The sequence below is a fragment of the Pan troglodytes genome, chromosome 18 (assembly GCF_028858775.2).
Source record: "Pan troglodytes isolate AG18354 chromosome 18, NHGRI_mPanTro3-v2.0_pri, whole genome shotgun sequence".
In the NCBI taxonomy this organism is placed as follows: Eukaryota; Metazoa; Chordata; class Mammalia; order Primates; family Hominidae; genus Pan; species Pan troglodytes.
Genome location: NC_072416.2, coordinates 48985202 through 49007929, shown reverse-complemented (window position 1 = coordinate 49007929; position 22728 = coordinate 48985202). Strand labels below are relative to the sequence as shown.

Below are 22728 nucleotides of genomic sequence, written 5' to 3'. Positions count from 1 at the left end.
TAATTTTATATTTATTTCCACAAAATATAAATTTGCTTTTTATAAATATTTCATATATATGTCTATCTATCTATAGTTTATAAATCATTATATCTACTTCTAGAATCTCAGATATTTACATATAGAGGGGCAGCAGGGTGTGAGAGTGAAGAGAGGGGACTATGGAATTAGAAAGTGTAAGCTCAGATCACTTCTGTACTTCTGGCATCAACAACAGTGCCAGAACATGGTAGTTACCTCAAAGGACCCCAAAATATTGCTGAATATGAATGAATAAATGAATGAATGAATGAAGTGGCTCTACTGTTTACTAGAGGTGACCTTTGACAGGTGTGTTACCTTCTTTCCACCTCAGGTTTCAACATCTGAAAATGAGAAGGTATGAGGACCTACCTTGTAGATTTGTTTTGAAGAGTAACTGACAAAAACCACGTGAAGTTGTGCATTGGACTTCATATCAGCATTATCTGTAACAGCCAAAAGGTGGAAACAGCCCTAATGTCCATGAAATAAACAAAATGTGGAACATACGTGCAACAAAATATTCTTCAGTATTCAAAAAGATGGAAATTCTGACGCATGTTATAACACAGATAAATTTTGAAGACATTACGCTAAATTAAATACACCAGTTACAAAAGGACAGGTATTGTAGTATTCCACTTACATGAGGTCCCTAGAGAAGCCAAATTCATAGAGACAGAAAGGAGGATAGGGGTTGCCAGGGGCTAGGAGGAGGGGGAATGGGGAGCTGTTGTTTAAAAGGTAAGGAGTTTCAGTTTTCAAGGTGAAAAAAGTTCTTTGAATGGATGATGGTGATGGTTGTACAACGGTACTAATGCACTTAATGCCACTTAACTGTACACTTAAAATAGTTAAAATGGTAACTTTTATGCTATTGTATATATGCATATAAAAACATACAAATAAAATATAAAACCTATATAAGATACTCACTGTGGTGCCTGGCATAATGAATATTAGGTTTAAAACTAAATGAATGAAATAAGATACCCTTTGCAAGAATGAGTGATATCAAAGAGTTTTAAAATCTGTAATGCGCCATCAAAATACATCATGTTCCCACCATGCTTTACCTGCAAGGTGAATTCTAGTGGCAGTGGATCGCACCCAATGTGACGGTCAGTCACTTCTGGAAAGGCTTCCTTTCCCACCACTTCCCTGCACATCAGCTTCTCGGCCTCTCTGCTGATGGGCAGTGGATGCCCCTAGAAACCAATGCAGACAGGTGTTTGGGCATCCCACTGTTGACGGGAAACCAGAAGCAAATCATCCTCTAATTTGTTGGCCAATGAGTTCAGATCTTCGTGATTCATAATTTGTTGGATGTTGTGTTTCAAAGCAAAGCTCAGCAGTGTGTGATTTTGGTAGTGTGGGAGAGAGGGCTTCTCTGAGTGTGGGGAATGTGGGGAACGCAGCCAACCACCCAGTCTTCGGAAGACTTGCCAGTGTTACTGCTGATCCCAGTGCCGAAGGCGGGTTTGCATTTCAAGTCCCATGTCCACTGAGGAGGGAAAGTGGTCTGGGCTCTCTGGCCAACTTAAGGGAGATCAGAAGTTCTCTTTTTTTTAAAAGATTCTATCCCTACTTGCCTCAAAAGGTGCTGCCACATCCGCAGTGGCACAGGGCTATTTAGGCTCAGGGATTGTCCCTGGGGTTTAATAATGTCCTTCTTTTCCCTTTAGGCAGAGCCCAGGCCCAGGAGGCAGGAGACCTGGGTCCTGCCCTGCCACCTGCCATCACCATCTCAGGAAACTTGCAGAGACGCATCTAACTGCCCTGCCCCTCAATCTCTGGTACTGCAAAACTGGGACTCATCGTTCAGAGGCGAGGTGGGTTGAGGAAAGGAGAAGGTGCTGGTGATGAAGAGGGCCTTGGAATAAGAGTTGGGGTCACACTGGCCGCAACTTCTCCCATTCTCTGCTTGAAGTTCCTTTATGATTGGAGAGGCTGGCAAGTGAGGGAGGCAAGGCCATCAGCTCTGGAGTCCGATGGCCCAGGTTTCAGATCCCAATTCTACAACTTACTGACCTGTTTCAGTTTCCCCATCTGCAAAAGAGATTAAAAACACAAAACAGGCCGGGCACGGTGGCTCACGCCTGAAATCCCAGCACTTTGGGAGGCCGAGGCAAGCAGATCACGAGGTCAGGAGACCGAGACCATCCTGGCTAACACGGTGAAACTCCATCTCTACTAAAAACACAAAAGAATTAGCCGGGTGTGGTGGTGGGCACCTGTGGTCCCAGCTACTCGGGAGTCTGAGGCAGGAGAATGGAGTGAACCTGAGAGGCGGAGCTTGCAGTGAGCGGAGATGGCACCACTGCACTACAGCCTGGGAGACAGAGCGAGACTCAGTCTCCAAAAACAACAACAACAAAACCCTGCCTGCCTTGTGTCATTACTATGAGGATTAGCTAAGTTGATTTTTGTTAAGCAATCCACACAGTTCCTGGCACATAGTAAACCACAGGCGAGCACATGGTTTCCTCGTCCCTGTTGCATTTGACAGAGGACTTGCCTTAGTGGCAAGCTCTCTCTCCCCTGATCTGTGCAGCTCTGGGATGTGGCCTAATAGAAACAGATCTAAAGGGCTGGTGGGGATTGGGTGGAAAAGAGATTGTGAAACAATGATCAACACAGAAGCTGCCCTGGAGATTTTCTAAAAGGTTCTCGCATTCCTTTAATTAACTTCCATGAGGGGAGGACAGAAATCAAATTAATAAGTCAGGAAAGAATGCTGACATTTAGGGAAAGAAATGAGCTTTGATGTCAAACAATCTTCAGTTCAGATCGACAATCTCGCTGTGTGGCTTCAGGAAAGCTGTTTAACCCCTCTGAATCTCACTTTCTGTATCCAAAAAGTGTGCATAGCATTCCTTTCCATTCAGGGATCCTGTGAGAATTAAATGAGATGACGTAAGTCAATATCTAGCTTAGCCCTGTTGTCTTAAATTGAATACTCCTACAAAATTTTGCAGCTCCTCCTATCAAGAGGTGGGGTTTATTTTCCCATTGCTGAATATGGGTTGACCTTGCGAGTGGTGTTGACCAGAAGAATGCAGTGGAGGTGACATCATGCAAGTAGACCTTAAGAGACAGTGCAACTTTCACTGGGGCCGTCCTGAAGCACTGCCCAGAAACCTCAGATCAGGAAATTTGTCTAGCCTTCTGGAAGACGAGAGTCCCCAGGGAGGAGCCTCAGGGTTTCCAGTCAAGTGTCCCAGCACAGCTGCTAGACATGCGCCTGAGGCCATCTTGGGACCTTCCAGCTGAGACAAGCAGAAAATCACACAGCCAACTTAACAAAATGTAAATCAATTCTAGTTGATTTAAGTCGTCAAGTTTTGTGGGGAGGTTGTGTTATATAGCAAAGCCCACTTGAAATAGCCCTCAATATAGACTGGTTGAATTGAATAACTGTAGAAGTGAAAATCCCTCGAAAAATACAGCACATGCTTTTAAGCACAAGCTGCTATTATTATTCATACTGACTAGTTATAACAAGAATACAATAAGAGTTAACAATGTAATAATCGTGGTTGTTTGATGACTTCTTATTTCCTGTCCCTTGGGAGAAGACCACAGTCAGTTGGAACAGGCTTTGACAGGCTCAAATAAGCAGCAACCTTCTTTGCACACAAACATTTTAAATCTCTCTGTCTTTTCCTGTCTGTAACAGCTCTGCATCGCCTCACTGGGCCACCTGGGATGGTGCCACAACTCCTATTAATATTGCCATACGTGGCAGCATTGCACTCGAGTCCCACGCTCTCAGCTGCCTGTGTGTGGCACAGAGCCTATTTTTAGAGTTTTACATCTATAATTATGTATGTTTCACTGCCTCTCAAATGCATATTTGCTCTGGGGAGAGGTTATGCTTATGTAATCTCAGCTATTTTTGACAGGACAAAATGTGTTATACCAACCTGCTAAGTCTCATTCAACCAGAGCAAACAGTCCAACGGTCTCTTCCTCACTCAAACTCCCATGTAAGCAGGGATGATACTTGAGACATTTTGAGTACTGGTAAAACATTGTCACTGACAAATCAGAATAGAACCAGCCATTACATCACATTGGTGTTTACAGCTCTGTTCTTAAGGGCCAGTTCAGACTACAAATCTATTCATGATTTTTACAAATTAACATTCCCTGCAAGGAAACAAATCAACTGGGAAGGGGAGCTCAGTGTGATCCTGGTGTTATCCGGATGACATCAGCCTTGTTGACTGCCTGGATCAGTTTCCCAAGGTGTCATGTCCTTGGCCAAGAAGTTTTTCCAAAGGAGTTTTCTAGCTCAGAAGGAAGAAGAACTGGCAAAGTCAAGACCAACTTGGTGGGCCTTAGTGATGGAGATCTGGGGCCCAGGCCTAGCAGATGAAGCAGGTGACCTGGGGAGGCCCCCACTGTGGGGATGCTGCGGAGATCCAGACAGGGAGAAGGGTGAGGGTCAAAGCAGCTAAGCAGCTGACGGTGGGAAGCAAGCCAATAGGGGCAGGATCCCAGGCCTGCTGAAATCAGGAGATCTTAGATGCCCCAGGAAAGGGGATTCTGCCTAGGGGAAACACAAAGTCTTTTACTCATTCACTTACTCACTCATTCATTCAGTGGACATTGACGGAAGTGTCTACTGGGAGCCAGATACTGCCCTAGCTGCCAGGGAAACAGATAAAAACTTCTAGCTTACTTATAAGATATCGGTTTTTCTCTATGTATTAAAATGTTTAAGTAGCAAACTTAGAAAATACAGAAAAGAATAAAGGAGAAACCCCATCTTCTGGATTGTCATCTTTTAAAGACCATCCTTGTTAATGTCTGGCTTATCTCCTTATTTGTACATGGTATATGCTTTTTAACCTCAGAATTGGGATTGTATCCTATAAACTATTGTTCACTCAGTATTATATTTCCAGAAGCTTCTTACACCTCTAATAGTTTTTCTGAATATGACTTTTAATGGCTGCAGAGAATCTCATTTTGAGGACTTGCTATAAATTATTTAAGGTCCCTCAATTCTCATCAATGTTGTCTCCAAATAAAAAATTTTATATCCCCTTAAAATTGTCATTTATGGCCGGGCATGGTGGCTCATGCCTGTGATCCTAGCACTTTGGGAGACTGAGGTGGGCAGATCACCTGAGGTCAGGAGTTTGAGACCAGCCTGGCCAACATGGCGAAATCGTCTCTACTAAATATACAAAAGCCAGGCGTGGTGGCACATACCTGTAATCGCAGCTACTCAGGAGGCTGAGACAGGAGAATCGCTTGAACCCCAGGAGGTGGAGGTTGCAGTGAGCCAAGATCACATCACTGCACTCCAGCCTGGGCAACAGAGTGAGACTCCATCTCAAAAAAGAAAAAAAATTGACATTCATATGCCACAAAAACATGCCACCTAGTACCTTCATGAGAAGTGAAAATAAATAGAGTGGTGGTCTCTGCTATTTGAGAAGTATATCAGAACACAAATGAGTGAAAGTTATAGTACTATATCAAATAACCTTAATTTGCTCTAGTTTGTACAAACATTTTCAAACTTCCATACTTTTTCATACATTATTTTCATTGTTATAACTAGCAAAATGATAATAATTGTCATTGGCAAGAGTACAGAGAAATGAACACTTATATATTTCTATTGAGAGTTCAAATTTCACTGTGTTGAAAGATTTTTAAATGCTCAGACCCAGCATTCACCTTCTAAGAATTTATGTTAAGGAATTAATATTAAAGATGTGTACAAAGATTTATGAAAAACAATATTTATATCGGCATTATTTTTGTGCTTAATACATAGTAACTTCTAAAAATGGAAGCTATAATTACCAGTACTAGCATCACCAATTCCTTTTCCAGCCCCATCTGGCTTTTAGAATAAGAATATTATAATTAATACATTTTTACATTGGGCTTCATCTCTTTCCAGAATTATTTTTTGACACTTGCATTGTTTTATAATCATGTTAACTGCAATTATTAAGAAATTAACTTGAAATTTTTGGGTTCTCTGTTAAGCAATGTTTCTTTTATATTGCTTTTCCTCATATCTGAATTATTTATTTTGCTTCATTTTTCAGCCACCTGGAGCGTTTCTTTGATGATTTTTGTTTTCAAGAAGTAATAGTCACAACATATGTTGTTTATGAATCTGTCCCCATAAGATTACCCGCACACTTTCGGAGGGCTGTGACTGGGATTGCAGACACCACCCCAGGAGTGGAAGCACAAAAAAGATTACGAATATACAAGAATGGCACCTTGGCTGCATATAGTCTTAGTTCTCAATCTCAATCCTCTGAAAGTTTTTGGATTTTGATAACATTTTATCTTAGAATTTGCTAAGAAGTGTGACCTAGTGCAATTTCTTTCTTTCTTCTTTTGAAGGTAATTTGGGTATTTCTACCCTCCACCCCAGAGGACTAAATGATTATAGGATTCTAAATTTTTTATCCTTGAAATGCAAACATTTTAGCCATGTATGCATCGAAGAACTCTTAGAGAGGATAGCAGATCTTTTCTTAGAAGGCCATACAGCTTTCTAAGTAGGTCATAGGGTCTGTAGTGGCCAGCATGCAATTCTGCTGTTGTAGCAGAAAAGCCGCCAGAAACAATGTGTAAATGAGCAGGCATGGCTATGTTCCAATAAAACTTTATTTGCAAAAGCAGGTGAACAGCCTGCTGGGGCAGTTTGCCTCTCGATTCTACAGACACAAGTCTTGCTTCGGCTCAGGGGAATTTTCTGTCATATCTTGAGTTATTTTTTCTCTTTCATTTGCTCTGTTGCCACCATTTAAAATCTTACATAGAGAGTTGATCTGTAGCTGCCTTTCTAGCTTCCTCTTTCCTTTTTCTTTCTCTCTCTCGTCTTATTTTCTCCATTTCTTGTCATCTTTTCACTGATTCTGGGAGGATTCCTTGAGCTCACTTCTAAATTCACAGATTCTGTCTTCTGTTCTATTCAATCTGCTCTGTATTGCCCTAACAACACTAGAACATTTCCATGATTATGCTTTTCACTGGGAAACTATCTTTCTGGATTTCAGGGATTTCCATTAAAAGAAACAATATCTCTAATCTTATGGGAAATACCAAAATTAGAGATCACTTTTACCCTTGTTTATTGGGATAGTTTTACATCATGAGAGAGTATATGTTTTGATTTCTCAAAATAAGCTCTCTTTTTTAAATCACAGAAACTTTTCCTACCTCTGTTACATTTTCTTTTATTGTATGTATTTGCAGAGGGAAAGCTGTTGATCCACTGTTACAACTTGAGAATAATTCTGTTAGAAACTTATTTAAATATGTTACTCACAGAAGGGAAAAGAACTTCTTGGTCTATTCTGTAGGTTTTTTTTAGTTTGGAGGTTCAGTTGATTATGAGGAGAAGAAAGTGGGTGAGTGGGAAGGTGCAGCAGGAAAATGCACCATTTCCTGGCGGTTTCTTTTCACCCTGTGCAGGCATTGGGGCAGCAGCATCCACAGTCATCTGCAGGGCTGATATTTGCTCACTCCACTGCTCGGGACCCTCTCCTGGTCGTCCCCACCTAGCCTTTCCAGGAGAGCTCCATTTACTCTCCTATTGTGGCAGGAGGCAGAACTCAACTCTGGAGGTGGGGCTTGGACACCAGACCTAATTGAGGACTAGCTAAAACAGGTCAGGGCCAGAAGCACCTCCCCATAAGACACACCCATCAGTGGGCCATGTCAGTTTACCAGTGCCATGGCAACGCCCAGGAGTTACACCCCACCTTTTCATGGCAACACTCGACAACCCAGAAGTTACCTCCCTCATTCTAGACATTTCTGCATGGACTGCCCCTTATTTTGCATATAATTAAAATTGGTTATAACTATGAGCACAGTGGCACTTCTAAGCTGCTATTCTGGGCACACAGCTTACAGGACAGCCTGTCTTCTGCTGTACATTGCTGCTTCAATAGAAGTGGCTGTTTAACACCACTGTCTTGCCCTTGAATTCTTTCCTGGGGAGGCCAAGAACTCTCCTGGGCTAAGCCTCAACTTAGGGGCTGGCCTGTCCTGCATCAATATGGCAGGAAGGTTTATTATTGTCCCAAGCATGTACTTCTCTGCCATGACTGTACTAATAGCCCCAAATCAGGGCAGCAAATCCTTGCTTCCATTGAGTCTCCTTAGCAATAGTTGTTTTTTCCTTCCCACACTATTTACATCACGTGAAGCCTGGTGTGAGTGGTGCTTTTGGCTGTTCCCTATCAGGGGCAGTGGTACAATTCCTCAAGTCCTTTAATCTGCCCCATACCAATTACCCTGGGGTCCATGATAGTAAATAACATGAACCCAAGGTTGAGGGGCTTTTGCAGCTCTTGGGGATCCCCTCCACTTCTGCGGGGGCCCTTCCCATGCCTGCATTAGACGGCAGCCTTCATTCAACCACTTTCCTTCTCCATCAAATCCTTTAAAGAAAAGTACTCAAGAAAACCTAGGCAATACCATTCAGGACATAGGCATGGGCAAGGACTTCATGTCTAAAACACCAAAAGCAATGGCAACAAAAGCCAAAATTGACAAATGGGATCTAATTAAACTAAAGAGATTCTGCACAGCAAAAGAAACTACCATCAGAGTGAACAGGCAACCTAAAAAATGGGAGAAAATTTTCGCAACCTACTCATCTGACAAAGGGCTAATATCCAGAATCTACAATGAACTCAAACAAATTTACAAGAAAAAAACAAAAACCCCATCAAAAAGTGGGCAAAGGATATGAACAGACACTTCTCAAAAGAAGACATTTATGCAGCCAAAAAACACATGAAGAAATGCTCATCATCACTGGCCATCAGAGAAATGCAAATCAAAACCACAATGAGATACCATCTCACACCAGTTAGAATGGTGATCATTAAAAAGTCAGGAAACAACAGGTGCTGGAGAGGATGTGGAGAAATAGGAACACTTTTACACTGTTGGTGGGACTGTAAACTAGTTCAACCATTGTGGAAGTTGGTGTGGCAATTCCTCAGGGATCTAGAACGAGAAATACCATTTGACCCAGCCATCCCATTACTGGGTATATACCCAAAGGATTATAAATCATACTGCTATAAAGACACATGCACACGTATGTTTATTGCGGCACTATTCACAATAGCAAAGACTTGGAACCAACCCAAATTTCCAACAACGATAGACTGGATTAAGAAAATGTGGCACATATACACCATGGAATATTGTGCAGCCATAAAAAATGATGAGTTCATGTCCTTTTTAGGGACATGGATGAAACTGGAAGCCATCATTCTCAGCAAACTATCACAAGGACAAAAAAATAAACACTGCATGTTCTCACTCATAGGTGGGAATTGAACAATGAGAACACACGGACACAGGAAGGGGAACATCACACTCCAGGGACTGTTGTGGGATGGGGGGAGTGGGGAGGGATAGCATGAGGAGATATACCTAATGCTAAATGACGAGTTAGTGGGTGCAGCACACCAACATGGCACATGTATACATATGTAACAATCCTGCACATTGTGCACATGTACCCTAAAACTTAAAATATAATAATAATAAAATAAAGAAAAGTACTCAAGTTTCTAGGTTATCCATGGCTTAGTTTCTAGTGCTGATAGAGATTTTCTTTCTTTCTTTTCAGTTTTTGTTTTTTAATTTGGTTATAATAAGGTTTGGAGAGGCAAGGGAAGTAAACAGATAAACTCGAATCGCTTTCTGAAAATGGAAGCCACAGTTTCTTCTTGATTCCTTCTGACAACTTGAATTAACAGACTTGGAAAATTTTCTCTTGTGTCCTGCAGTAACTCAATTCAGTTGGGAGGCACCTGTGGTCCTCCTTGTCGTGAACAGTTCTGTCTTCTCATGCGCCTGTGACTTTTCTTTGCTTCTCTTCACTAACCCATTGCTAGGAGTTCTGTCAGAGATTGTGCGGTTCCCTGTGTGAATAATTCAGGCCGCGACGATGGGAGAATGGAATGTTTTAAACTGGATGGAGTTCTCTTTGGCTGATTCGAAGATCTAGATGCTGAAGGAAGAAGAGGGAGCTAGAAGAGGCCAGGGTAAGGAGGTCAGCCTGAACGGGAGCGGTGGCAGGAAGTTTGGACTCCCTGCTCAAGGTTCCTTTTCAGTGTTTGGTATTTGCACTGGGGGTCTTTCTATTGTGAACACAAAGCCCAACTTAGAGGGAGGTAACTGAGGAAGGGAAACCGAGGAGTAGTTCTGGTTTCAAGTAGAGCTGAATTTAAAGTCAAAACAACATCCTTGACAATCCAGTTTCTATCGCTTCCTTGTGCTTCCTGCTGTGTTAGATTGATTCTTGGGCTCACTGTAGTGGCCCCTAAAACTTCTGGGTGATAAAGTGGCTACAACAGCTCCAGCCTCACCCCTCCTCCTCCCATCAGCTCAATTCCAACAGCATAGAGCTTGGATCTTTCCCTTGGTTTCCACTAAACATTTTTTTAAATTAATAAGAGCTTTATTGAGATGTAATTTACATACCATACAGTTCACTCACTTAAAGTAAAATTCAGTGATTTTAGTATATTCATGGAATTATACAACCATCAGCACAATCAATTTAAAAAAAAATTCATCACCTCAAAAAGAAACCCCATTCCCATTAGCAGTCACTCCCCATCCTCCTTTCTCCCAGCCCTAGGTAACCATGAATCCACTCTCTGTCTCTATGGATTTGCCTGTTCCGGACATTTCATACAATACGTGGTCTTTTGCACTAGGCTTTTTTTACTTTGCATGATGATTGACAGGCTCACCTATGTTGCAGCATGTGCCTGAATCTTATTTCTTTTCATGGCTGAATAATACTCCATTGTATGGATGCATCACATTTTGTTTATACATTCACTGGTTGAAAGATACTTGGTTTGTTTCCACCTTTTGTTTATTACAGTGCTGCTGGGATCATTTGTGTGCATTATGTGAACATTTGGTTTCATTTCTCTAGGGTAGGTATTGAAGAGTGGAATTGCTGGGTGACACAGTTCACCTTTTGAGAAACTGGCTGTTTTCCAAAGCAGCTATACTATTTTACACTCACATCAGCAGTGTCTAAGGGTTCAGTTTCTCCACTTCCTTGCCAGTCTTGTTCAGATCTCTCTATTTGGCTGTAGCCATGCTTGTGTTGTGAAGTCATATCTTATTGTGGACTCCCACTAAACTTTTGAGAGCCTTTCTGATTGGACCACCCTGGGTGGTGAGACCATTCCTGAATCAATCACTGTGTCAAGGTCCATTTAGTGCTGGATTGACCAGACCTGAGTCAAGAACCTCATCCTGGAGATCCTTCCAGACCATGTGGACTCAGAATGAAGAGAAGGGTTGACTCCAAGTTCAAAATCAGAGTCATTACTAGAGTAAGAGGATCTGGGATGCTGGGAAAATGAGAATTCATGTCTACTAAAGCTCAGCCGCCAGCAGTCTGCTGGGGCTGTGCCCTGACCCAGGCATGGTGGAAGTTGGCTTCAGAGTTTAGTCCCAAGGAATTGCTGGTCTGGGGGTCCCCTTCACTGTGCCCCTGGCACCATGGCCACTTATCCATGGCACTGACCAGTTCTAGAGGCTTTAGCCCACTCTCACCTCCAGTTTTCACTGCAGCAGGGCTGTTGGTGAGGATCTGCAAAGACAGTTTTGAAATTTCTGTCAAACAGACCACTCCTTCCCATTCTGGAAATAATGAATTCTTCAATCTGGCCCATCTGCCATGTATCTAACAGATGTTCCTCAGACCTCCTGGCCTATAAATACCACCCTTTGCTAATACCCAGTATGGATAAGTTTTTTCTTATTTTTATATACAGTTGGTCATTTTCTGGGGAATCTGGGAGATAGATAGGTATGTGCTTATGTTGTTGTCTTCCTGCACTAGAGAAGTAACTCCAGCGTGCTTCCTGGAAACAGCTTATGACTCAAGCTATCTATTTCAAGACTAGGTTAAAAATGATGCTACTTCTACTAAAAATACAAAAATTAGCCAGGCATGGTGGTGTGATCTTGTAGACCCAGCTACTAAGGAGGCTGAGGCAGAAGAATTACTTGAACCAAGGGGGCAGAGGTTACAGTGAGCCAAGATCATGCTACTGCACTCCATCCTGGGTGACAGAGGGAGTCTCTGTCAAAAAAAAAAAAAAAAAAAGGTGATGCTACTTCAAAACACATCATGTCTCATTGGACACTCTCCACATGGTCAATAATATAATAGAAGTCAGGTGTCACCTTCTAAACCATGAAGGTTTACTACATGGTGGACACTATGGAAAACATTTTCATGTATTACCTCATTTAATCATGAAATCCCCATGTTATTCTCACATTATAGGTAAGGAAACTGAAGCTCAGAGAAGTTAAGTGACTTGTCAAAAGTCACACAGTAAACCACAACGATTCACATGTAGTGCTAAAATTTTTAAGTGACCCTGCCTGCCACTGTGATTTTCCCATCACTTTATCTATCCAGACCCTCCTCCAATCCTGCAGAGCCTCCTTGTGAATACGAGAAACCCATCCCCCGACCTGCTCCTTTCTGGTTTGGCCATCATCAGGGTCTGCCTGGCCTCTGGAGTAATCTGCTGTCTGGCTCCCTGACCCCAGTCTTGCTTCCTGCAATCCATCCTTTGCCCTCCAGCCAACATGAACTTTCTCCAGTGCAACACTGATTGTATCACTGCCTGATTCAAAAGGCTTCAAAGCCAAGAGTTGAAAACTCCTCAGTGCAGGGCACGGCCAGGCTCCTGTGATGCTGTCTCTCTTGCTGCCTCCACACCCTCTGCTCTGCTGCTCGTGTGAACCATTTGCAAGTCCATCAATGCACCAGGCTGCTTCTCACTTCTGTCTTTGCACCACTTGTCATTTTGTCTTCTTACCTCTGTCCCCACCCCTTACCCCTCACCAGTTTTACTTCTCTGTGCTCTTCATCCTTCAAGGCCAAGTCTATGTAGCAGCCCGTAGAAGAATACACTTCTTCAAAACCACCACCACAGACACAGCCACCAGGCCTTTAGTCAGGGATGCAATGGCCTTGTAGCTTTGAATCACACCAGCCTACCTGGTTGACCTGCTTACTAGGTTGTCCTCAGAGTCAGAATAGAAAGACTGCTATGGTCATCTGGTCGACCCGAAACCCTTTTCTTAACAGAGATCAAAGCTTAACCCATATTCCATATGGCCCAGCTCATGTTCCCTGGACCATTTCAACAACCCAGGCATAAGGAGCCTTGGCCAGTTTTTCCATCTGCAAATTGAAAGGGAATGTTTCCCCCAGATAATCTCCCAGGCCCTTTTCTACTCTAAATTTCAGGATTGCACGTACTGTCTTATCTTAGGGTCTACAATGAGTTAAACATGATCTCACATTTCCCCATCTCTCTCTGTCTCCTTGCCCCTTGTTCCTTGTTTACTTTCGGGGTACAGCCTGCTCCTGGAAAGTCGTCTGGGCTGTAAGGAGTGGTTACTGTACTTCCATTATTCATGAGTCCCAGGGCCGGCAGTCCTGCAGTTGGAGGATTTGAGCCACGGGTCCCCAGCAGGCTGCATGTCCTACTTAAGCAGGAATAAAAGGCCAGGTTGGATGCCTGCAGGAAGGGTAAACAAACCCATACGTTTTCTACAACAAAAAAAGAAAGAACGAATGAAAAGAAATATTGATTATGTGGCATTGAAGTGCCTGGGGCTTTAACAGACATTCAAAATTGGATGCATTGCTCAAGATCAATAGTAGGTTTTATGCTTCTGACCTAAAAAGTACCAGCTCTATGTAATTTAAACACCGACAGCCACAAGGATATCTCCTAGCATCTGGCCTGCTTTCCTCAGCTACCCCGGACACATTGGCTGGCTTCTCTGCAGCCATTTTCCTTTTCTTTTTTTTTTTCCCCCGGAAGATGACAGTGGATAAATAAAAGGATTATTTTTGGAAATGTGGAATCAACTGCTTCTGATATCATTGCCTGAAATGATAGCCTCAGACAGCGGTGTTGCATGGCTGAAGATGGGGAGGTCAGCTCGTTGACAGGAGGCAGGGAACAGGGGTGGGTTTCTGAGGTTGGAAATGAAGGACAGGAGAGGTGAGTGCTTCCTGGCCAACCTCCCAGGCCTGGGGCTATGCTAGGTGCACACAGGTTCTCCCCCTTGTCTTTGTGCCAGCCCATGGGATGGGAGGTGCCCGGTTTACAGAGGAAAAAACACAGTAACTTTCTTGATTGAGTGGGGATTTGGCTGCAACTAAGGGGGTGGCCAGATGATTTCTAGGGGAACATTTGTGTCTAAGAATTTTTATACGTGCATATGCACACGTATGCAGACACACACTCACACATACTTCTTGTTGGCTGGGGGACAAACAGAAGCAGAAGAGGACTGTCACTGTTATGGCAATGGGCTCTGATGGCCTGAGATTCCATCCTGACTCCATCAATTATTAGCTCTGACTTGAGACCAGTTACTTAGTTTACCTTTCTCTCAGTTTCTTCATATGTAAAATGGAGGTGATAATCATAATTAATAATAATAATATCTACAGTTTAGGGTTCTTGGGAAGATTAAAAGGGTCTCTACAGGTAAAATTTAGCATGGAACAAGCACACGATAAGTGTTAACGAACTTTAGTAACCAGTAGGCAGGCAGGTTTGGCAGAGAATGTGGCTGTTTCAGGTTGCCAGGATGCAGGTTGAGATGTTGATTTCAACAGCGAGTCCAGTTCAGCAGGGCCGAGGTGGGCCAACACCCACCCCAACATCCCAGGCACATGCACACAGGTAAAGCATAGCACCAGCCTTTCAGGAGGTAGGTTCCTACCTGTGGCTCCAGCTGCCCTCACCATATCTCAGGCAGTGCCCTCGGGTCCTCACTGGAGCGGGCACCTTAACTGGGTGAGCCTGCAGCTTTTCTGGGTGCCTGATTCTCTTAACCCCCACCCAGAGACAATCTATGGCCCTTCTGTGCTGGCTTTGTTTATGGGCACAGAGTGCATATGTTGGGCAGAGTTGTGTAAAGTTCTCTTTCCCCCCCTTAATTTTGTGGCAGGATAAGACAGTTAATCTGTTTTGACATGCTATCTAAATGGCCCTCAGATCAGTGTATGGAAGAAACCATCCATAAGTCATGTCTTTTATACTCATGTACTGGTGTGTACAAGAGGGAGAGTTATATTGGCTGCAAGAGGCAGAATAATAATGGCCGTTATTATGGCGATTTCAGGGTCGCCACATTCACTCCACATATCAAATCCTCTTTCAATGAGGCCAGTTCCATCAGCTGTCAGATTCTATTAAATATATCCCTCAGACCCACTGACCAGCTGACAGGAGAGAAACTCAAAACCACACACCCCCCATTAGCATCATAAAATGTGAAGTCAGCTGGAAGGGATGATAACAGAACTGAAAACAGAAGAGATGAAAATCTGCAATGCCCTTGTGTCCTCCTAAATAGAAACCCCAAGAGTTACAAACAGACCCATAAAATACCAAGGTGAAACAACAACAACAAAAACAAAAACATGACAAAGATCATCCTGTTGTATGCTTCATAACATAGAATGTTTCTTTTACCTTTTGTTAATGTGAGATTTGCATAAATGTTTCATGAGGTTAATACAATGCATAAACCAAAACGTTTATTAGGCAACATCTGTGCTGTTTTCCCAGATAATGCAGTGTTTCTTCCAAGTCAGTGAAATATAACCTATCATAAGGTTGGGTTGTTAAAATACTTGTGCAAAGGCTGTGATCATATTTTATGCTTTTGCAGATGCTCTGGTTCTACCAGAGAATTTCTTAATCAGACAAGAGCTTAAGATGGCTGGCACCTTAAAAGAAGGTGTAGAGGTTCCCTTGGAGACAGAGCAAGAGAGGAGAAGAAAGATTTCTATGAGTTGACTAGATTTGCTTCTCCATTTCTTCAATCTAGCTTTCCAAATTTGGATTTGTTTGCAGAGATATTCGCTTAATACTTGAAGGAAAAAATAATTAGATCTGTACTTAGAATCTACCAAGAAGCAGAGAGTGGGTCAAAATGCCCAATGACTTTATGCAGCTACAATCCTATCACAGTATTGGTTCCATATGGGACTCTTTAAAGGGAAAAACAAAAAAAGTTATGAGACCAATAATTTTTAATGAAACTTGGCTTAGCTCACAAGCAAGTCCAACAGATGAAACAGCAGCCCAAGCTGGAAACATGATTTTTCTTCTTCCTGGCAGGGATGAAAGAAAGCATTGTTTCAATTAAGAAAGAACCTAATAGAGATATGTTTTGTATTATCAATTTTACACAAGTAAAGATTTAGACATTGTCTCTCTCTCTCAACATCTTTGAGGGAGTCCCTCTCTTTCTCTGATGGCTGTGTGAGATCGTTTTAAATGTGGGAGCCTTCCTGACCCTGCTTTTTGGGTTGGACTTTTGATGGAAAGTTTTAGTAAAAAATTGTTGAAAGCTCTTGTCTCCATCAATTTGGGGCAGATTTTGGAGGTAGAGAAAGTTACCAGAAAATGAGGATGGCAGTCTATCTATCATCTATCTGTCTATCTATCTATTATCTCTCTACCTCACTGTAGCATGAGATTTCCCAGTAGTGAAATTTTGGGCTAGATAATTATTTATTGTAGGGGGCTGCCCTGTGAATGGTATGATGTTCAGCAGTTTCCCTGGCCTCTACCCATTAGATGTCAGTAGCATTCTTCCCCCAGTTTGTGACAACCCCAGAAGCCTCTAGATATTGCCAAATGTCACTTGGAAGGTAACACTGCCCACCAGTTGAGTGTTTTAGTATTTTCCATGAAACACTTGGACATTTGTTTACTGCCATATCTGAGTGTCCTGTGTAGGATTATTTGCTTAAGGACAAAGGTAACTTTTTATTTAGGTAGCATCTGAGTCTGCTCATATCTAGTGGCCTAGCTCTGTCTGGGTTGGAAAAACTCCATATGTCAGAACACAGAAGAAGAATACGGGTTGTAAATGGCAGCCCATGCTGCCCATGCCACTGTGGAATGAAATGAGCTACAGAAGGAACCTCTTGTCCAGGTTCCTGCCTTCAGATGAAACAACTAGGCTCAAAGAGAGTTGGTTCAGCCATTACAAGTGTTCAACTGGGGTGGGGGATCTTCCCGGCACCTCCATCTTGTCTCTGCCTTGCGCATCACTCCATTTTATATTTTCTTGAGCTCTTACTGCTATTTGAAATGATCTTGCTTATTTATGTGTATACATTTGCCTCTATTTTCAATTGACTGTCTCCCCCACTAGAATGCAAACTCCATGAGAATAAGGACTTTACTTGCTTTAAGTGGCAATGTAGCCCTTTTTACAAACTTAGGGGCTTTAGTGTCAGACCCAAGATCTGCTGCTTATTAGCTACACTGACTTTGGGCAGCCATTTAGCTTCACTAATCTATATTTTCCTTCTCTGTAGAATAATAATAATAATAATAGGATTGGTTCCTATATGATGGAATTAAATGAGATCATACTTAACACATAATACGTGCTCCACAAATACAAGCTCTTATTGCTCAACCACCATAATTATACCTAACACAGTGGTTCCTGGCATGGAAAGAAACACAATAAATATTAGTGAAGTATATGAATGAATGAATGAACAAATTTCCTTGTGTCTGTCTCTAATTTTATTTTATTTTTTTAAGATGGAGTCTCACTCTTGTCACCCAGACTGGAGGGCAGTGGCCGGATCTTGGCTCACTGCAACTTCTGCCTCCCAGGTTCAAGCAATTCTCTTGCCTCAGCCTCCCTAGTAGGTGGGATTACAGGCACCTGCCACCACGCCCGGCTAATTTTTTTTTTTTTTTTTCCTTAGTAGAGACAGGGTTTCACCATGTTGTCCAGGCTGGTCTCGGACACCTGACCTTAGGTGACCTTAAGAGGACACCCACCTCGGCCTCCCACAGTTCTGAGATTATAGGTGTGAGCCACCGTGCCCGGCCTCTAATTTTAAATTTCTCTTGTCACAGTTTATAATTTGCTATCAAATCCCCTTTTCTACTTTCACTGGAGCTGGAATGCCATGGTCTAATAGAATATTTGTCTCTAAGCAAGTAATTATAGCAATCATATATAAATAAAATATATATTGGGAACAATATATACCCAATTTTTTTTTGGTAACATCCCAATTGGTGGTATGTCTTCTCTTAGGAAATATCATTCCCGGCAAAGGACTTCATTATTTTCTGAAATTCAATTTTGTGCTGACCCAGACAGTCTTCTCTTTCTCATGGGTTTGTGGGGAATCTGTCAATGTCCCGAACTAGGGGAAAGTTGGAGAGGGACAGTGGCAAGTGGAGTGCTTGGGTGAGAGGCAGTGGAGTTCTGGAAGGGAGTGGGGTGCTTGGGTGAGAGGCAGTGCAGTTCTGGAAGGGAGTGGAGTGCTTGGGTGAGAGGCAGTGCAGTTCTGGAAGGGAGAGGAGTGTGGGTGAGAGGCAGTGGAGTTCTGGAAGGGAGTGGAATGCTTGGGTGAGAGGCAGTGCAGTTCTGGAAGGGAGAGGAGTGCTTGGGTGAGAGGCAGTGCAGTTCTGGAAGGGAGAGGAGTGTGGGTGAGAGGCAGTGGAGTTCTGGAAGGGAGAGGAGTGCTTGGGTGGGAGGCAGTGCAGTTCTGGAAGGGAGTGGAGTGCTTGGGTGAGAGGCAGTGCAGTTCCGGAAGGGAGACGCAGTGCTTTGGTTGCATATGACATTGCTCAGCCTCCTCCCACATCCGAGTGGCAAATCACCATGTGTGAGAAATATGCTCAATCAGAGAGGAAAAAGAGATGTAATTATGTCATTTATAATGAATTCTGAAGGAAACAAAGAATTTAAGAAGGAAAACTCTGGAGACAACCAGAGCTCCGAAGCCTTTCGGATCATCTGAGCTGCCCTGGAGAAGACGCATAGCTGATCAAACATTCGTGCCGATCATAGGAGGCCATCCCAGTCCCTGAGAATGCTCGGGAGGAAGCAGAAAAACTCAGCAGCCCAAGCAAACACAGTCCAGCTTTTATTAAAGAAATTATACGCTCCTCTCAGCTTCCACCCACATCGATAATATCAACTTTTGGACAAACGCATCTCTCTGGGGAACAGGTTCTGAGACTGGCTCCTAATCTTCTTTCTTTGAAGTATCCAAGGGCTTAAAGGCATGTGTCAATATCTGGGGCCTCTGGCCTTTGTAGGAGGGGGTTTGAAAGGGTCCTGCTGTGGAGGAGAGTAAGACCACCAGCGTCCACATCCCCCTTTCCAGGCTGACTGTTTCCATTCAGCCAGCCTTCAGCCTCAAGACCACCACCTGCCCACGCTGCAGTAAGAACTCCCTGAGGATCCTGCCTGGTGTCTCATAAAGAGGTGGTCACCATGCACCTCCTGTTTTAACACAGGCCATGCTCAGGGGGTCCCACTTTCAAGAACTAAATATTTCTAAAAGATTGATTACAGCACTTGTTATATCATATGATATGGAATACCATTAATTAACTCTTTTGAAAATTATAATGAGAATTGAGTTTATGAATATCTTTGTGTATTATTGTCTTGACCAGCATTTCCCCAGTGTGCTGCTGATGTAACAGCCAACATCTACTTCCTGTGTATTCTCTCACAGGCTCTGTGCTAAGCACACGCTTCATCAGATGTGCTCTTCACACCAGCCCCAGGAGATAAGTATTATTATGCTCATTTTACTGAATCCAGATCCCATATTTTAACCTAAGCTTTTGTGATCAAGTGAGTTTGTAAAAGTCAGAGTTAACCAAGATTAATGGATTTTGTTACTATAGGAATTCTCAGCTTTTTAATATGTTTATATCCATTAGAAATCTCCAAGAGGGAGAATAAAATATGTAAACTTTTCCAAACATACTTTACCATGGAACACTTTTTTCCCCTAGTGTTATTTCCAGGGGTTAGTTTTCTATAGGAACCTTGCTAGGGAGGGTTATGTCCTAAAGAGACACAGACTCTACTTTCTGGATTAGTCACAAGGCTACAAAGTGGATCATTGAGTGAGTTTTTAATGAGTTCTTATGTTTCTATAAACTACTTTCAAAACGGCAATATCAGAATTGAAAACTTGATACAGAGCCAGGGTTATACCATGCTGGATATCAAAAGTCATGGGAATACTTTGGCAGAATTTTCACTGCTTATAAAAACTCTCACCAAGCTCCTTCATTTTACCCTCTAGTTACCAATTTCCTAACTTACAGGATCTTTTCCCAGGACTAGAAGAGATTCTTTCAGCAGAAACTCTACAGCTTACCTGAGAGCAGGGGCTAAACTGTCCATAGACTAAATCTGGCCAGCTGCCTGCTTTTGTAAATAAAGTTTTATTGGAACACATCCATATACATTCCTTTACATAGCGCCTAAGTTGCGTTCACACTGTAAGGGGCAGAGTTGAGTAGCTGTAACAGGAACTATACAGACCACAGAGTCTAAAATATTTACTATGTGATCTTTTTCAGAAAAATTTGTCAACTCTTGCCTTAGAGCAACATATTTACAATGATTACAGAGCCTGGCTACAACAGAAAACTTCTTCAGTAGAAGCCACTGCCTAATATACCATAAATTCAATTTGAAGCAAGCTATTGCCATGGCTTACCCATTCTTTAAGTTCAGAGATCCTATGTAAAGCATGTTTTCTGCAGAAGGAAAAAGGAAAAAGACACCAGCATCGATTGAGCTGTGATTAGGTATCTGGAATGGCACATATACTGTCCCATTTGTAACAATTTAGATAAGCAGATGGTGACCCCATTTTATGCAGAAGAAGATTAATTCAATGAGGTGAAGTCATTTGATCAAGGCTATACAGTAAAGGATTTGCATCTCAAACTCTGACTCAAAGATGGGTGCTGATTCTATAGAATGGTTAAGAGTGAAACATCTGGAATTACCTGGCCAAGATTCCAATTCTAGCTCGGTCATGAACTAGCTTTGTGACTTGTGCAAGTGACATAACTGTGTGCCTCCATTTCCTCACCTGTGAAATGGGAAAGAAAAATACTATTTTAATAGGGTTTTGAGAACTAAATGAGTTAATTCGTGATACCTGGCGTATTAAAGGTACTGAGCACATGTTAGTTGTTGATGTTAAATGGGGAGGGGCATCAAAGGATGGAGGATGACATCTAAACTTCTGGCTTGAACAAATTCTGAGTTGGGATGGTATATTCGTCTTATCAGATATATAAGTGAACCTCTTGAGAGCAGGGAATATTTTCTTGTGTCTTCCGTACACCCCCTGTCCCCTCAAGTGCCTTGGACAACATATTCCACTGATGCTTACTGGTTAATTGAAGGTGGAATTGAGGAAAGAGGACTATCAGGAAAGTGAAATTTTTTTTAATTTTTAATTTTTATAAATTTAGGGGGTACAAGTGCAGGTTTCTTACATGCATATATTGCATAGTGGTGAAGTCTGGGCTTTTAATGTGCCCATCACCTGAATAGTGAACGTTGTACCCAATGGGTAATTTTTCACCTCTCACCCCCTTCACACACTGTCCCGCCTTTTGGAGTCTCCAGTGTCTGTGATTCCGCTCTGCGTGTCTGTGTGTACCCACTGCTTAGCTCCCACTTATAAGTGAGAACATGTGGCATTTGACTTTCTGTTTCTGAGTTATTTCACTTCGGCTAATGGTCTCCAGTTCCATCTATGCTGTTGCAAAAGACATGATTTCATTCTTTTTTATGGCTGAATAGTATTCCTATATATCTATATATCCTATATATCTATATCCCATATATCCAAATCCTATATATCCTATATATATATCACATAGGAAAGTGGAATCTTGAGCTCCTCAAACTGTTGGCAGAATGAGCTAATGTGGGGAGCTTTGTTGGCACTAGTGACTGATTTTTGCTTCAGCTTCAGAGGACTGGGCCTTTGTCTAATATTTCAGCGATCCCACCATCCCAAGCTTAGTGCCTTAAAACAACAATCATTTATCATCTCTCCAAGATTCTGTGGGTTGATTGAACACTGTGGCGGTGGTTCTTCTGTTCCAGGTGTTGCTGATTAGAGCTGGAATCCTCTGGGGACTCAGTTCTGCTGGAGCAACCAAGAGGGCTGTCTCACATGGTTGCAGTTGATACTGGCTGTGAGCTTGAAGTCCATTCGGGGCTGTTGAGCAGAGCACCTTGATTTACCTCTATGTGGCCTCTCCTTTGACTTGGACATCTCACAGTGTAACCATTGGCCTCCAAGGGAAGAAAGCTTAACTGTCTTTCTCAAAGTCTGCACTTGGAAGTCCCAAGACAATTTTTGTGCCCAAATTCAAGGAGGGAGGAAAGGGACCGCCTTTGGATGACAAAGAATTAGTGGTCATCTTTAAGCCACCATATTGAAACTCCTGAACCCATGTCTGACCTTGCCCTGGAGCTGGTCACCTGCAGCCAGCATCTTCCTCGCAGACAAGTCACTCCCATTATTCTGTTTGTGAGGTTACCCAGATCTTAACTTTCAGTGGGCTTCTCAGTGTGTGACCACTGCAGTCTGTTCATAAGGCCTGAAGGAGGGTATTATCACGCCCCCTCCTTGCCCTTTCATTGAGCTTCCTAAAGCAATTTCAACGTTGCCCACACCTCTGCCTCTTCAGATCTTCCTCCTCTACACCTAAATAACTCTCATTTGCCCTTCCTGTCTCAACTTAGGAGCCACCTCCTCCAGGAAGCACTCCCCTATGCTCTCAA

At 42.6% G+C, this 22728-nt stretch overlaps 1 long non-coding RNA gene across 4 annotated transcripts; it reads right to left on the bottom strand.

Moving 5' to 3' along the window:
- Window positions 1-2674: 2674 nt before the first annotated feature.
- LOC104002607 (uncharacterized) lies at window positions 2675-20895 on the bottom strand. Of its 4 annotated transcripts, XR_001710129.2 has the most exons (5): window positions 20633-20895; window positions 16175-16231; window positions 13391-13642; window positions 11620-11656; window positions 2675-2914 (listed from the first exon to the last, which is right to left on the bottom strand). It is a non-coding gene; the product is annotated as an uncharacterized LOC104002607 (long non-coding RNA). The 4 variants fall into 4 exon arrangements; XR_001710130.2 differs by lacking the exon at window positions 11620-11656 and having other exon boundaries at window positions 20633-20887; XR_674968.3 differs by lacking the exons at window positions 11620-11656; window positions 13391-13642 and having other exon boundaries at window positions 20633-20862.
- Window positions 20896-22728: the final 1833 nt, after the last annotated feature.